This window comes from Panthera uncia, chromosome E1 (assembly GCF_023721935.1).
Source record: "Panthera uncia isolate 11264 chromosome E1, Puncia_PCG_1.0, whole genome shotgun sequence".
Lineage (NCBI taxonomy): Eukaryota > Metazoa > Chordata > Mammalia > Carnivora > Felidae > Panthera > Panthera uncia.
The window spans coordinates 57,672,842-57,687,602 of NC_064814.1; the positions used below are offsets into that span (position 1 = coordinate 57,672,842).

The following is a 14,761-nucleotide window of genomic DNA, read 5'->3' on the forward strand; positions in this document are numbered from 1 at the left end:
GGGTGAGGGGGGTGGACGCGGGTAAGGGGGGCGGGTGGACGTGGGGTAAGAGGGGGGTGGATGCCAGATAACTGTAGTAAGAGGGGCGGGTAGACCTGGGGTAAGGGGGGAGGGAGGCAGGTGGACGTGGGATAACTCGGGGGGGCGGCGGATGGATGTGGAGTAAGGGGGGGCAGGTGGACACAGGATAACGGGGTGGGGGGAGGTGGGTGGACGCGGGGTAACAGGAGGCAGCACGGCGGACACCACACCTGAGGTTGTACGTGGAGACAGGTGCAGCCCAGGAATCAGAGCTCCCCTCATGGCCCTAGGCGGGGCCTCAGAAACTTCACCCAGAAATGGAAATGGGACACAGCGCTGAGAGCAGGGTGGCCGTGATTACACCCAGAATACGTGGCCCGACCGCTGGACGAAAACCTCGCAGCCAGGTACACGGATCTGGGTGAAACTTCGGCGAGTCAACCCCAAGGAAAGTTCACAGCCCCTGCGCTGTTACCTATGGCTGCATACACGTTACACGCGCTGCCCCGAAACAGAGCCACTCACGACAACGAAAACTCGTTATCTTCCAGCCCGTGCAGGCTAGGGATCCAACCGCAGCTTACTGGGGGGTCCCGGCCCGGGTCTCTCACGAGGGCACAGCCAAGACGGGCCCCAGAGCTGCATCATCTGAAGCCTCGCCTGGGGCCGGAGGGTCGGCATCCTGGACGGCTCCCTCACCGCCCGGGCTCTCCGGAGGCTGCCTGGGTGTCGTCGCAACGCGAGAACAACGAGGAAACTGCAATGCCTCGTAGGATCTAATATCGGAAGTCGTGCACGGTCACGCTCGCCGTATTCTGTTCGTTAGAACAAAGTCACTAAGCCCAACCCGCGCTCAAGGGAAGTGGACTTAAGCCCAAGGTGGTACGCCCAAACATCGGTAGGTAGACTATAAATCCGCCCCGTTCCAGAAAAACAGACCTCCACGTCTGGGGCCCAGGGGTCCCGCGGCTCTAAAAGCAACTCTTTGTGACCGGTCTAGTGCAAATTCCGCCATTAACAAGCACTCCTCATACTCGCAGAGCACAAGTGCAACTGTGCACGGCTTACTCTGAATACAAATACAAATCACCTCGATATAACTGTCAACCAGAACACCAGATAAGGGGGCAAAACCCTGCAACGTAAAAGAGAAGGAATCAGATCGTTAAAGAGAAAAGCTGACTCCTAAGGGATTAGAAATAATCCTGAAAACAGGAGATGAGAAACCACCACCAACAACCCTAGTTAGTATCTTCAGGGAGAATCCAGGAGACATAGCATCTTGTATAAAATAAAACGATTCTACGATATTTAAGCACTCAGAGAACATGAAGGAACCCTTAGAGGTTAAAAATATATGGCCAAAAGTATTTTTAAAACATGTAAAAAGGCTGTTAAAAAGTCAAATCCAATAGCCCGGAAAACATTACCAAAAGAAAAGAGACAGCGGGGCGCCTGGCGGGCTCAGTCAGTGGAGCGTGTGACTCTTGATCTCGGGGCCGTGGGCTCGAGCCCCACGCTGGGTGTCGAGATCACTTAAAGTTAGATAAAAATTAACAAGAGAAAGTGACAGAAAGGTGAGAGGAGAAAATAAGAGGCAAACCAAAGAAGTCCGGGAGGCCCTGCAAACGCAGGGTAACCAGCAGGGCTCCGAGAAGACGGAGGGAGAAGATACCTTTTCAAGAAAGCTAGGGCATTTATCAGATTTGGACGACACGACTCTACTGAAAGTTCACCAGGTTTTCAAGCGTAATCGATGAAAACAAGAACACTCCATAAACGGTTCGCTGGGAAGTCTCAAAGCACCAAGGACAGGGGGCGCCTGGCGGGCTCAGCGGGTGAAGCATCTGGCTCTTGGTTTCCGCTCAGGTCATGATCTCACGGCTTGCGAGTTCAATCCCTGCGCCGGGCTCTGTGCGGACGACGCGGAGCCTGCTTGGGATCCTCTCTCCTCTCTCTCTCTGCCTCTCCCCCACCCGTGCTGTCTCTGTCTCTCTCAAAATAAATAATAAACTTAAAAAGAAAATCAAGGGTAAAGAGAACGCCCTTTGACATAAAGCAGAAGTTGGCAAACCATCTGTTTTTGTGAATGAAGTCGTCAGGCTTTTGTGAGAGGGATCGCTTCACCAATCTGCACGTCATCCTTGCACGGGGCCATGCTAACCTTCTCTGCGGCCTTCTGATTCTATTACACGTGCTGCCCAAGCATGCACTTCGTCAATAAAGTTTTACTGGAACACAGCCACGCCCGTCTGTGCCTTGTCCACGGCTGCTTTCGTGCTACCACAGCAGAATTAAGCAGTCGCAACAGAAGCCATTCAGCCCACAGAGTCTAAAATATTTCTCATCTGGCCCTTGACAGAAAAAAATTGCCGGCCTTTGCTCTGGAGAGAAAGCTTCCAGAAAAAGACTGCAAAACAGACAACAATTCACTCACAATAGAACAAATCAAGCCGGCACCAGGAACGTTTTGCAGCCTCGCCGAAGGCCAGAAGACAATGGGAAAATACCATCAAGGCACAGAAGGGAAAATCGCGTTTGTCCTAAAACTCTACGCTCATCTGGGCTATCCACACCGTCCAGCCCGTCCACACCATCCACGCTATCAAATGCTAGGAGAACGTCAGGGCACCTTCGAGTGCTAATGGATGCCAAAGACTCCCCTCCCGTGTACCTTCTCAGGGAGCCGATTGAGGACGTGCTCCGGACAAACGAGGGAGTAAATCACTCAACAGAAGACAGTCCCTGCACAAGGCAGCGTGACGTGCCTGGAAAGCACTCAGTGAAGACTGGAGCCAGAAGGCGGACATGTGGGGAGGGGAGAACCCGGGAGATGTGCCTCTAGCCTGGAGAATCTGGAAACGTCGAGGAGGGGATGGGGTGCTGGGGGATGGGACAAAACAGGCAACGCAACGGCCGTCGGTGGAGCTTCTCGAGACACAAGGGGCCTCGACCCTAAGCTCGTCTGCTGCCAGAGGGACTTGACCGGAGGATAAGTCCACTTCCCTGGGAGGGAGGACGCTTCATTGGTGTTTGGTCCAAAGTCCACTTACTCTGGAGACAAGTTTCAGAGCCACCAAGACAGGTTTCACGACAGCTGTTTTAAATAACAATTTTCCTTGTTATCAAACTTCCATTTTCCAAGTGAGGAAATGGGAATCAGAGAGGTTAAGTCACACGGTCAAGGTCACAAGATCGGGATCAGACTCAAGATTCAGAGCCAGGATTCGAACCCAGAAACGTCAGGCTTCAAAGCGTGGCTCCAAATTTTCCCTCCTCCCCCTTCTTTCCCAGGGAGGAGGGGCCGGTTGCTGGCAGGTGTTCACCAAGTGGGCCAAGGCCCCCAGCTCCTGCTGGGTTCCCGAGTCCCCGCTTCCAGTGGACAGACTTGACTGGCCCAGCACAGACCGACTCCACCCCGGAGGGCCAAGCGGCTCTCGCCGGGGGCAGCAGAGGCTGCGGGGTGCCACCGAGTCAGGAGGGCAGTTCCTGGGGAGACAGAGGGCGTACGGGCAGGAAGGCCGTCCCGAGAGGGCCTGTCACGAGGGTAAAGGTGCATCAGGCAGGATTGGTCGACTTCATATGGCCGTGTTCACCAGCGTCTACGGCCGGGCAGAGCTTCACGACTTTTCAGCGGACGGGCTCTGGCTCCCCACCCCGAGCAAGGTCCCGCAGCTCAAGAGCAGAAAACAGAAACGCATTTCCTTCTTCCCGGGCTCGGGCGTGGGGTGATTACTTGGCAAACGGCCCCGTCACATTTGGTCATCTCGGACATTTCTCCTACCCACCAGCTCCTCTTCCCGAACGGATCCAGAGACATTCCTCAAAATGTTCTGCTCAAACAAGCGTGTGACAAGACAGCTTGTCAGGTTGTCTCTTTCTTGCCAAAACAAGGCCACGACGCTGAGGTCCAGTCCTTCCTTCGTTTAGAAACGATGTGATAATGGCGTGCTGGCTTAATTTTCCGAGAAATGAGATGCTCCTTGGCTGGCGACGCTCCCGCAGCCCCACGAGGACGCATCATTATCTCCTTCGAGTCGTTCCCGTGGGAGTCCCCTCATTCCTTTAAGATATAGATGAGGGCTGTTCAAACAGGGAGCTTACGGGGCGCCTGGGTGGCGCAGTCGGTTGAGCGTCCGACTTCAGCCAGGTCACGATCTCGCGGTCCGTGGGTTCGAGCCCCGCGTCGGGCTCTGGGCTGACGGCCCGGAGCCTGGAGCCTGTTTCCGACTCTGTGTCTCCCTCTCTCTCTGCCCCTCCCCCGTTCATGCTCTGTCTCTCTCTGTCCCAAAAATAAATAAAAAATGTTGAAAAAAAAAAAATTTAAAAAAAAAACAGGGAGCTTACGAGGTCAAATCCTGCCGTGTCACCGAAGCGTAGTCGTGGCACTGGGGCCGAAGACCAGCTCCAGCAACCAGGGGTTCCCGAAGGAAGAACGGCGTCGGTGAAACTAAAACACAACTAAAATAAAAAACTGACACTAAAATACAAATGGACACAGACAACAGAAGTGGGTTGAACTGGCCCATTTACTGTTGTAAACGTGGCATTACGTCTGCTACTGATTTCCTTGTAACGTACGTCATCTATGTTTTTCTAACGTTACCTAGCTTTGAAAACATTCCTATGTGTAATCAAGCTTTAAGAAGTAACGTGGCGATTTTCCCCTAGTTCTCCCGCATACCCTTTGATTGTTGATTAATTTCTTACATTATTCCATGACGCATCTGCGTGTATCTATAATCTACGGAGCATCTGCTTTGCTGTTCTCGTGAAAGGCCCTCCGTTTCTCAACACCTCAAGTGGAACAGTGACAGGGACGTGACCTCCTGACCACATGAGGCCAGAAGAACAATGTGTCTGCCTCGGTCCGAGGTGCCAGGAAGGGGCCAAAAAAGCCTTAGAAACCCACGCCTCATACGTTCTCAGAGAGACAACGCACCTAGGAACCAATGAACCGTTCCGTAGCTTCACCGACTGGGTTCAGTCATCCTCTGGAATGCCTCCGGGGGGCCAGGTGGGCCTAGGGGTTGAAGTCACCTGTGCCCAGAGGTACACTCCTTAGTTGCCGGAGTGGGGCTTTCAAATCCATATGTCTCTCCTTTACAGCCCTCTTGCTGGCAAAGGCGCGAGGCTATCCTTCCTGTAAGTAGAGGAGTCTCCGTAGAGGATGGCGAGGGCTAAACGTAAGGCTGCGCAGTTTCTCGCGGAACCTTATTTTCTTCCCTAACGGCTCTTTTCCCAGGGGGCCTGTCGAGGGCCGTTCCCCAACAGACAATACCCCCGGTAGTTTTAAGGCCAAATCACCTCAAAGCGAGAGGACAAGAAGCTTCCCTGCCGGCGGCCCGCCCTGCAGTCACCGATCCGTCCACGGCCCGGGCCCTGCCGCTCAGGCCGGGACAGCTCGGCTTCCAGCACACTGGGGCAGTTTTGCCGGGCGCGTCCCACACGGTCACTGCCAAGTACCCCTCCACGGGGAGCGCGAGCGGCCAGCGGTGCCTGGCAGGCTGGTTTTCCAGGGACACTGGCATTAAGGGAGATCAGCTCCGTCCGTGACGGGCCCCTGGCCAAAATGACTACCTATCCACTCCGACACCGGCAAGTCCCGGCACACCCGATCACACGTGCGTGGAAGCACCACGCACGCCTGCACTCCCCCCTGCATCCCCGCACGCACACCTGCACTCGCGCCTGCACCCCTGCACGCACACTCACGCACACCTGCACCCCTGCACGCGCACTCACATCCCTGCACACGAATCACACACACGCACGTGTTACACAAAGGGCGTTACGTAAAGCACGGGGTCTCAGCTGATCATCAGATGTTGTACCTCCAAGATGCCACGAACCTTCCAGAACAAAAGAACACCGGACAAGAACTTCTTTTCCTTCCTTTCCTCACAGAGACCCTAACAACTCCATGGGAAGGGGGGTCACTACGGATGGGCTCTAATTAAATCCCGTGGGTCAGGGTACAGGAGGGGCACCTCCACGCCCTTCCCCCGGGTCCCTGACTGCACGCTGACTTCCGGCCGTCCCCAAGCGGAGGTGCTGGCCCGCTGCAGGCAGCAGGGCCGCGGGCCCCACGGCCCCTTCCCTTCCAGCCTCAGACCGCGGGACCAGCAGGAGGGTGACCATGCCCCGCAAGGCGCGCCGGGAGCCAGAGAGGTACAGATGGGACTCCGTGAGACTACTCGGTCGCTCCGTCCCCGACGTCCAGGAGGCACTCCAGCTGGACGCTGCAGGGAGAGCCGACGCCCCAGAGAAAGGAGAGGCCGCTGCAGACAGACCGGAGAGCGAGAAGTGTGGGAGCACGGAAGGCGGGGCGTGTCGGGGCCGCTGGGCTGGACAGGTACGAGGGCTCGGTGTCAGGTGAGGAATTCGGGCTTCGTGGCCCGGCAGTGGGAGGTTTTCGCACAAACGAGGGACAGTTTTCATCCTGGGGGAAGCTCAGACTGGTAGCAAAGTGCGGACGCTGAGGCGGCAGTCAGGAGCAATGGTGTCCTGCTCTAAGGCAGGGACAGCGGGAGCAGGGACAGGAGCTGGTGCAGGGACTCAAGGAACAGGGCTCCGATGCTCCGGGGCTCAGCGCGGACCGGCTCTCCTCGAGGGGAGGCGAGGGGCTGGGAGGGTCCTGGGGTTGGACCGCTGAGGCCCGGCTGATGGCGCACCTCCAGGAGAGGGGCAGGCACACAGGTGTGCACCGGGCACACGCACTCCTCAGCCAGCAGGCATCGGGCCCCACTCTGCTCCTCCCCTTACACCCCGTCCGCGACTTAGACAACAGCAGTAGTGACGGCGTTAAATGGGGCCCACGTGATTTGTGAGCAGCACTCCGCATCTGGTAAGAAATTTCCATACCCAGACGGCTCTGTGAGTTGGTCGGTGGAGGCTCAGAGAGGGCGAGCAACGTGGCTACTGTCACACAGCCAGGAAGTGAGAGCGTGGCCCTCGCCCCCTGAGCTGTGCGTGGTGGGCTGGAACGCAGCCGGGAGACCAGCCTGTTCGGCGCCTCGTCACCCTCCGTCCCGACAGCCTGTGCCGAAGCCACTGTCATATTTCTTTCCTCCAGAAAGCGGCACAGCCAGAGAGATTATTTTGACATATTTCCTGAAGACGCTGTTTCTAGAGCACTTGCCTGATAAAAATGATATATTTATTCGGGACCGCCAAGAGCTTGCTGAAATGAGGAATTTATCTGCATAGCTTTTGTTATTAAAGTGATTCTTCTTGTTTATTTCCTCCTAAGCTACTGATTCCATCTATAATACATGAGTTTCAGGTAATAGAAATTTTTCATGCAAGTAAATATTTTAATAACAACCTCACGGCCTCGACTCAGAGCGTTCCTGGCAACAGCCTGCACATGAGAAAGCTGTGCCCTGGGGCCCAGGGGCCTGGGTTCTGGTCTCCTCTCTGCATCTGTGACCTGGGACAGAACCCAGCGCTCTCTGGGCCTCAGTTTCCTTATGGGCAAAGCACGGTAGCTACCACGAGCCCCCGACTCACAGGGGCCACCGTCAAGATCAGACGTGAGGACGGCTCCGAAAGGAGGCTGCAGGCTTGGCGACACGCGGGCCTCGCAAGCTTGGGGTATCGGCTGTGGCTTGACCGAAACAACGCGCTCCTCTCCGAAGGCAGTGGGGTCTAGCAAGGCTGAGCAGTGGGGAAGCAAAGGCAGTGAGGCTGACCCTCCGAGGCTGTCAGGGACAAGGCCGGGCGGCCAGGGCCGCCGTCCCCGACGCGGGCCTGCCAGCTCGGTATACGGGGCTGGCCTTACGGGTCAGGGCCTGGAAGGGCACACAGCACTCGCACTCACACCCTACTGCCCACATCTGGCCACAGGGGCACCCGGCTCTGCCGGTCATGGCAAGGCCGGGAAACATAGCTTCTAGCCTGGGGGGCCACAGCCCAGCTAGCGCTTGGGAGGGGGGAACAGACGCCGGGGGACACTCAGCATCACCGCTCGGGACAGTGGCCACAGAGACACAAGGGTCCCCGAGGTCTCCGGGAGAAGCAGGCAACCGATCAGGTGCGTTCAGGCCCGCGCCCATGTTCCCGCTCATACCTGCACGCCTGCAAATAGACTGGCTCGGCGAGGCAAGTACGAGGGCGATGGGGCCCGACCCTGACTTTCGGGGCAGGGCTGACGGTGACGTGATCCGGGGCACAGTGGCGAGGCCGGGGAGGCAGGGCAGGTCCCGTACCAGCTTCACCTCCCGGCCCTGGACGGCGGCAACGGGAGGGCGGTCTGAGGCCCACGAGGTGGGCACGGTGCAGGCCGGGCCTGGGAGATCACGCCGCCAGGACCCGGCTCCCGTCGAGCCCGGGGCGGCCGTTGGCGGCTCCTTCCCCAAACCGGGCTGCTCCCCTTCTTCACCCCCACCCAAGGGTGCCAGCCCCTTCCCCGCCTGAAGGCCACGCCCTCCCGCAACAGCGTTCTGTCTGAACCGTGCCCGTGTCCCGGACAGGCTGACCCTCCGCGGCGACCACGTCCCGAGCCGTGACCCCACCACGTGTCTCCCAAACCCACGGCGGCGTCTGGGCCCCGACCCGGGAGAGCCCGCAGGAGCACCCCCAGGGCGGCGGGAAAGCGGAGTGTGAAGTGACAGCAGGGGGGCAGGTTCACGAGGCTGAGCATCACAGAGGCCGAGGCCACGTCCCCGCAGACGGGCGACCACGGAAGGGCCCCCGCCTCCCTCCTCACCCTCCACGCGCCGCCCACCACACGTTAGCACTCACGCGTGGTCCCGTCAACTCGTTCACAATTATTTGTCTAAACCACTTTTCCCCTCGTTACTTCCTGCCCAGAGCGCCAGATTATACGAATTCGGGGCGCGGATGTCACGGAACCCAGCGGTGCCCGGAAGGGAGAGAGCCGGCCTACTCACTACGACGCGTTCGTTCAGCCCTAGGAGGAGCCAACGGCCCACATCGATGTGTTCCAGCTGCCTCGCGACACTGGGCTGCTGGGGTCACACCACAGTGCCCCCCCCCCCCCAGTTCTGACTGCAGGAAACCAGCACTCGTCAAGGTGTCAGGACAACCCACTGACCAAACTGCTCACCGGGACCCACACATCTGCAGCCTGGGAGGCCTGGGTCCCCCGGGAAGGAAAGTCACCCTGGTCGGGCACTTCCGGGCGACAGGCTGTGCTCGGTGTCGTCCTCACCTGGATGGTGCCCTGCCCCACCCACCTGTGTTTCCCGGCACACCCAGAGCCATCCTTCCAAACCCTCCTCTCCCGCCACAGGGCCTTTGCACAAGCTCTTGTCTGCCTGGAAGCCCCTTCCTACCCCTGTTCATCTTGCTGCCCCTCCTTCAGCCGAAGCCCCAGTTCACTCTGAGAAAAACCCCAAGTCCTACAAGGCTTCCGGGTGGAACCACCCCACAACATGCACGTCCTACCGGGGACACCCTGACATCCACGATTAGGACAGACCCACAGGTATAAACGGCACAAAGTGGGGGGGAGCGGGACGCGGTCCCTCCCCGCGCGGCTCTGCCCCAGCACCCCCGCCCCCAACGTCCCCCGGCCCACCTCCGGGCTCGGTGCTGGCGCTTCCCGCTGGCTTCACCGGAGTCGGCCAAACTCCTGCTGCTGCTGCTGCTGCTGCTGCTGCTGCTGCTGCTGCAGACGCGGCGCCAACGTCACCGGCTCCGAGAGGCCCCAACGGTGCGGCGGCCGGCCTCCGTCACCGGCTGTCCCAGCCCGCGACCACAGAGGTCACCGGCCCCGGCACCGCACACAGCCCCGCACGTGCACACGGACCTCCTGCCGCCCCGGCCGGCACGTCCAGGTCCGGGGTGACCGGCCGGAGGCCTGGCCGGCCCGGGGGACTCCCGCTGCTGCTCTGCGCCGGCGCCGGGCTCCTCTCCCCCCCCCCCCCCCACACGGGAGGGACCCACGGAGAGACGACACGACCGCCGTTGCCGCGTCTCCTGCGAGAACCTGACAGGCCTCTCGCTCGGATTGGCCGGCTCGGGTCACGTGTCCCTGCCCCACCCAGAAGTCCGGGGCAGGGAATTCTCGGATTGGCCGGCTAGGGTCACGTGTCCCCGTCCGCCCAATCACTAAGGTCCTGGTGAGAAACACTCAGATTGGCCGGCTTGGGTCACATGCTCAGCCCGACTGAGCGCGTGCTGCCGCAGAGCCGTGTGGAGCAGTCGAAGGTTAGATGCTTGTTCGGGATCCGAGGGCGGCCGGGGGGCGCCGTGGCGGGGGTGGGAGGGAGGGCGGCCTCTGGAGCGGCGAGGGAGGAGCTGCAAGTCCGTCTTGCGGCGGACAGGACGCGTGGTGCCGGGTGTGTGGGGGCCCCGGCGGGGGCGCAGGGGACTGGGCTGGGGTCCACCGTGGGGGAAGGACGGAGGGGGTGGGGCGGAGGCCGCAGTCCGTGGGGAAGGGGGTACAGGCAGGGGAAGGGGCGAGGGCGCTGGGCAAGGGGACAGGGCTGTGGTCCCTGAGGGAGGTGAAGGAGTGGACATGGGGAGGGAAAGGGGCCAGAGCGGTGGGCGCGAGGACCTGGCAGGGAATGGGGTAGAGCCAGCGTGTCCCTGAGACTCACCTCTGTGCCACCTGGGGAGGGGCGGGAGGGTGCACGCACTCCTCCCCCTGCCCACCCTCCCCCACTCCTCCCTCCTGCCCACCCCTCCCCACCCTCCCCCTGCCCACCCCTCCCCCACTCCTCCCCCTGCCCACCCCTCCCCACCCTCCCCCACTCCTCCCCCTGCCCACCCTCCCCCACTCCTCCCTCCTGCCCACCCCTCCCCACCCTCCCCCACTCCTCCCCCTGCCCACCCTCCCCCACTCCTCCCTCCTGCCCACTCCTCCCCTTGTCCACCCCTCCCCCACTCCTCCCCCTGCCCACCCCTCCCCACCCTCCCCCACTCCTCCCCCTGCCCAACCCCCTCCTCCCCCTGCCCACCTGTCTCCCAGAGGAGGAGCACCCACTCTCCCTGCTCACTTGATGTGTACAAGCCTCCTGCCCCCAGCACGTCCACCCTTAGCCCAGGGGAGACAGGATCCGTCACTCCCATGCAGGGTTCACGCAGGGCAGCCGTGACCCCGGCAACACAGCTGCAATTAGCCAACGTGGAGCTGTGTTCAGGAGAAAATGAAGCATGAAATATGCAAAAATAATGAGCCCTTCACTGAAATTCCGGGAGCTGCTACGGGGTATGACCAGTGTGAGCGGCAGAGTCGCAATTCCTGGGGAGGAAACCCATTAATAAGGACAATGGCGAAATCGTTATGGAAGGACCCCGGAACTCACTCAATAATTGATTCGGTCGATAAACATAGTATTAATCCTCCCACAGTGTGTGACTTAAATGAGGCTTTTATTGACATATTGGGTCTAGTTTCAGATTTTGCAGCTGAAGCAAGCGGGGACGTTGGCAGTGGTGGGGAGGCCAGTGCCAGAGCCAGGCGGGATGACAAGTCACAGAGGAGAGAGCCTGCCTGGTGGCCCGGAGAAGACAGCTGCCATCAGGGCCCTCACTGTAACAAATCCCAGTGTCGGACTTCTGCTCAGATCAAGTCCCAGTGTCAGACCTCTGCTCGCATGTTTGGGGCCAGCTGTGTGCCAGGCTTCCAGATAGTTCTGAGAGGTCACAGCGCTGAGTCCTGCTCTTCCCAAACTGCCCGCGGGCAGGTGATGGCAGCTGTCGGAGCCCACCCAGTCTCTTCCCTCCCGGTTCCCCGGGACCTGCTCACAGGAAGCAGAGTGACATTGAAAGCACGGCTGCTGCTGTCAGACTCACATCCAATGTGGGCTCAGTCACCTGCCAGCCTTTGACCCTCAGTGGACAGAGGTCCTTTTTCTAGTCTGTGAACAATAAAAACACCTACTTTGCAGGGGGTTTCAAAAAATAAATAGCATAACGTGTTGGGTGTTAAGTATTCAGCCCTGGGTCTAGCTCAGGACGGGGGCTCTCTCAATGGGACCGACAATTCTCTATTTCTTTTCCTTTTTTTTAACGTTCATTTATTTTTGAGAGAAAGAGAGCGTGAGCAAGGGAGGGACAGAGAGAGGGAGACACAGACGCCGAAGCAGGCTCCAGGCTCCGAGCTGTCAGCCCAGAGCCCGACGCGGGGCTCGAACCCACAGACCGCGAGATCATGACCTGAGCCGAAGTTGGACGCTTAATGGATGGAGCCACCCAGGCACCCCCAACAATTCTCTCTTTCTTTCATCAAGCCTGGACGCCCCCCACCCTCCAGTCTCAGAGACGTGCCTCCTATGCAGGCGGCCAGTTCCTCTACGCAGAAGTCGGTTTCTAGTGCATTCCTAAGCATCCAGGCTGGGCTTTGCTCCTGATACTGAGGTGGGAGGCATGGATCCCAGGAATTGTTAAGCTCCTGAGACACCACCCCCATGGCATTCAGGTTACACTCAAAGATCCTTCTTAGGAGACGCTGCCCTTGCGTTGACTACCGTTGAAGACTTTTTTTTTTTTTTTTTTTTTTTTTTATTTATTTTTGGGACAGAGAGAGACAGAGCATGAACGGGGGAGGGGCAGAGAGAGAGGGAGACACAGAATCGGAAACAGGCTCCAGGCTCCGAGCCATCAGCCCAGAGCCTGACGCGGGGCTCGAACTCACGGGACCGCGAGATCGTGACCTGGCTGAAGTCGGCCGCTTAACCGACTGCGCCACCCAGGCGCCCCTGAAGACTTTTTTTTACGACCTCTATGAACTGGGTTGAATTGGGTTTCTGAGTTCCGCAGTGAGGGATGACGGCGTCAGGCTCACAGAGTGGCACCCCTGTGTCCTGCTGAGGTCTTCTGGCCTAAGGCGCCAGGGCCTTCTCAGGGACGCCTAGATCCCTGTTGTGGCCGGCGGCCAGATTAAAGGTGGGTGTCCTTTAGGAAACCCAGACCCCCTCCTTTTTTAAAGAGCCCAAGGAACAGGACGTTGCGGCTCAGTATCTTGGTCGAAGGAAACGGATTATCGACCGTGACAGCTGAAATATAATGAGGCTCTAATTGGCACCTTTCCTACCGGTTCCGTGCCCTGATCACGTGCAGAGTAGGAGGTATCCTTAGGAAGAGAACTGCAGTTTCCTGCTTTTCAACTTGGTACTTTCCCCACCATAACCCGGCAACCGTTACATCAACCAGCATAATAACAGCCACAGAACAGCAGCAGCTGACGTCCATTAGGACTCCGTCTCCGCCCTGACCCCCGCTAAGCTTTCTGACGCTCTCCCTTCTGCGCGCGTGCGTGAGATAAAAGTCACATAAATAAAAATCTTTTGAGGAAGGTAATAATCGTCCTCGCTTTACGCATGAGGAGACAGGACGAGAGCCACCGGCTAACCTGCCTAAGGCCACGCTGCCCAGGGGCGCTGGGGCTGGGAGTCATCCCGGGCTCTCCTGTCTGCTTCCTCAGGTGCCCGACCGCTGTTTGGGAGACCGTGGTCCGACGACCCTCACCGTCAGGCATTTCGGTTCTTTCGGGTTTTTTTTACTCTCGCAAATGCTGCCGCACTGGACACCCCCACCAGGCGTTTGCTTTCGCACCTGCCTTACACTGTTCAGATACACAAACTGCTTGAGATCAGCGGCTTTTTGCCCATTTTGTTTACTTCTGTATGTCCAGCGCCTAGAACAGACTAGCTCAAGTAGGCGCAATAAATATTTGTTGACCAGATGGAAGGAAGCAAGGAAGGGAGGTGGAAAGAAGGAAGGGAGACGGGAGGGGAGAAGGATGGAAGGAAGGAAGGATGGCTGGATGGATGAAGGGATGCACAAGTGGATGGGTAGGGGTGGGAGTCCTGCTCTCGCACAGACACCCGGAAGTCTCTGGCTCCCGCCCCTGTTGAGGACAGTGGTTCTCGACGTTGGCACACGTGAGACCTTCCTGGAGGCCTTGTGAAGAATACCGATGCCCGAATTCCACCAGCAAGTACTCAGGTTCTGTCGGCCTGCAGGGTGGCCTGGGCATTGAAACGTTGAAAAGCTCTCCGGGTAACTCGAACATGGACAAGCACGAGTTCACTAGTTCAGGCACTGTGAGGACCACCCTCATCAGAACCGCAGAAGGCACTTGTTACTGACGCCGAGTATCGTGTCCCGCCCACCAAGACTTCCCAATCGACACGAGCCCATTTGTGCTGATTTACGCCCAAGGGAAGTGTTCTTCCTTCCGCACTTACACCAAATTTAAAGGCAGGTGGCTTTCCTTACAGTGAGCATCAAGGGTTATTTTTGGTTCCCTAACAAGGAGAACGAGGGTTTCCTGGTAGACTCCGCACCTGGCCCCAGGTCTTAGCCTGTTATTCCAAATCAAATTTCAAGTTCAGCAAAGGCCCTTGGGGCAAAAATCCAAAGACTGGGAGGGATGCCTGCCTTCACTAGGTTTTTGACCTCATTGTTCCTTTCTTTCCAATGTATTAGTGCATTTAAGGGGAAAACATGGGGCGCCTGGGTGGCTCGGTCGGTTGAGCGTCCGACTTCGGCTCAGGTCATGATCTCACGGTCTGTGAGTTCGAGCCCCGCGTCGGGCTCTGTGTTGACGGCTCAGAGCCTGGAGCCTGTTTCAGGTTCTGGGTCTCCCTCTCTCTCTGCTCCTCCCCTGTTCATGCTCTGTCTCTCTCTGTCTCAAAAATAAGTAAACGTTAAAAAAATAAAAATAAAAAAGGGAAAACATGACGTCCAGCACCGTTTCAGAGGGAAGGGTGGTCACAGGACGTGGTATGCCATACTCGACGGGCAGAAGTCTGAGCTGTGCAAT

The 14,761-nt window shown here is 58.3% G+C and overlaps 1 long non-coding RNA gene across 1 annotated transcript in view; it reads right to left on the reverse strand.

Moving 5' to 3' along the window:
• Nucleotides 1-10,191, reverse strand: part of LOC125927131 (uncharacterized) — a 43,133-nt gene extending 32,942 nt beyond the window's left edge. Inside the window, exon 1 of the long non-coding RNA XR_007459245.1 lies at nt 9,566-10,191. This is a non-coding gene — a long non-coding RNA (uncharacterized LOC125927131). The remainder of the gene's footprint in view (nt 1-9,565) is intronic.
• Between the last annotated feature and the right edge of the window lie 4,570 nt (nt 10,192-14,761).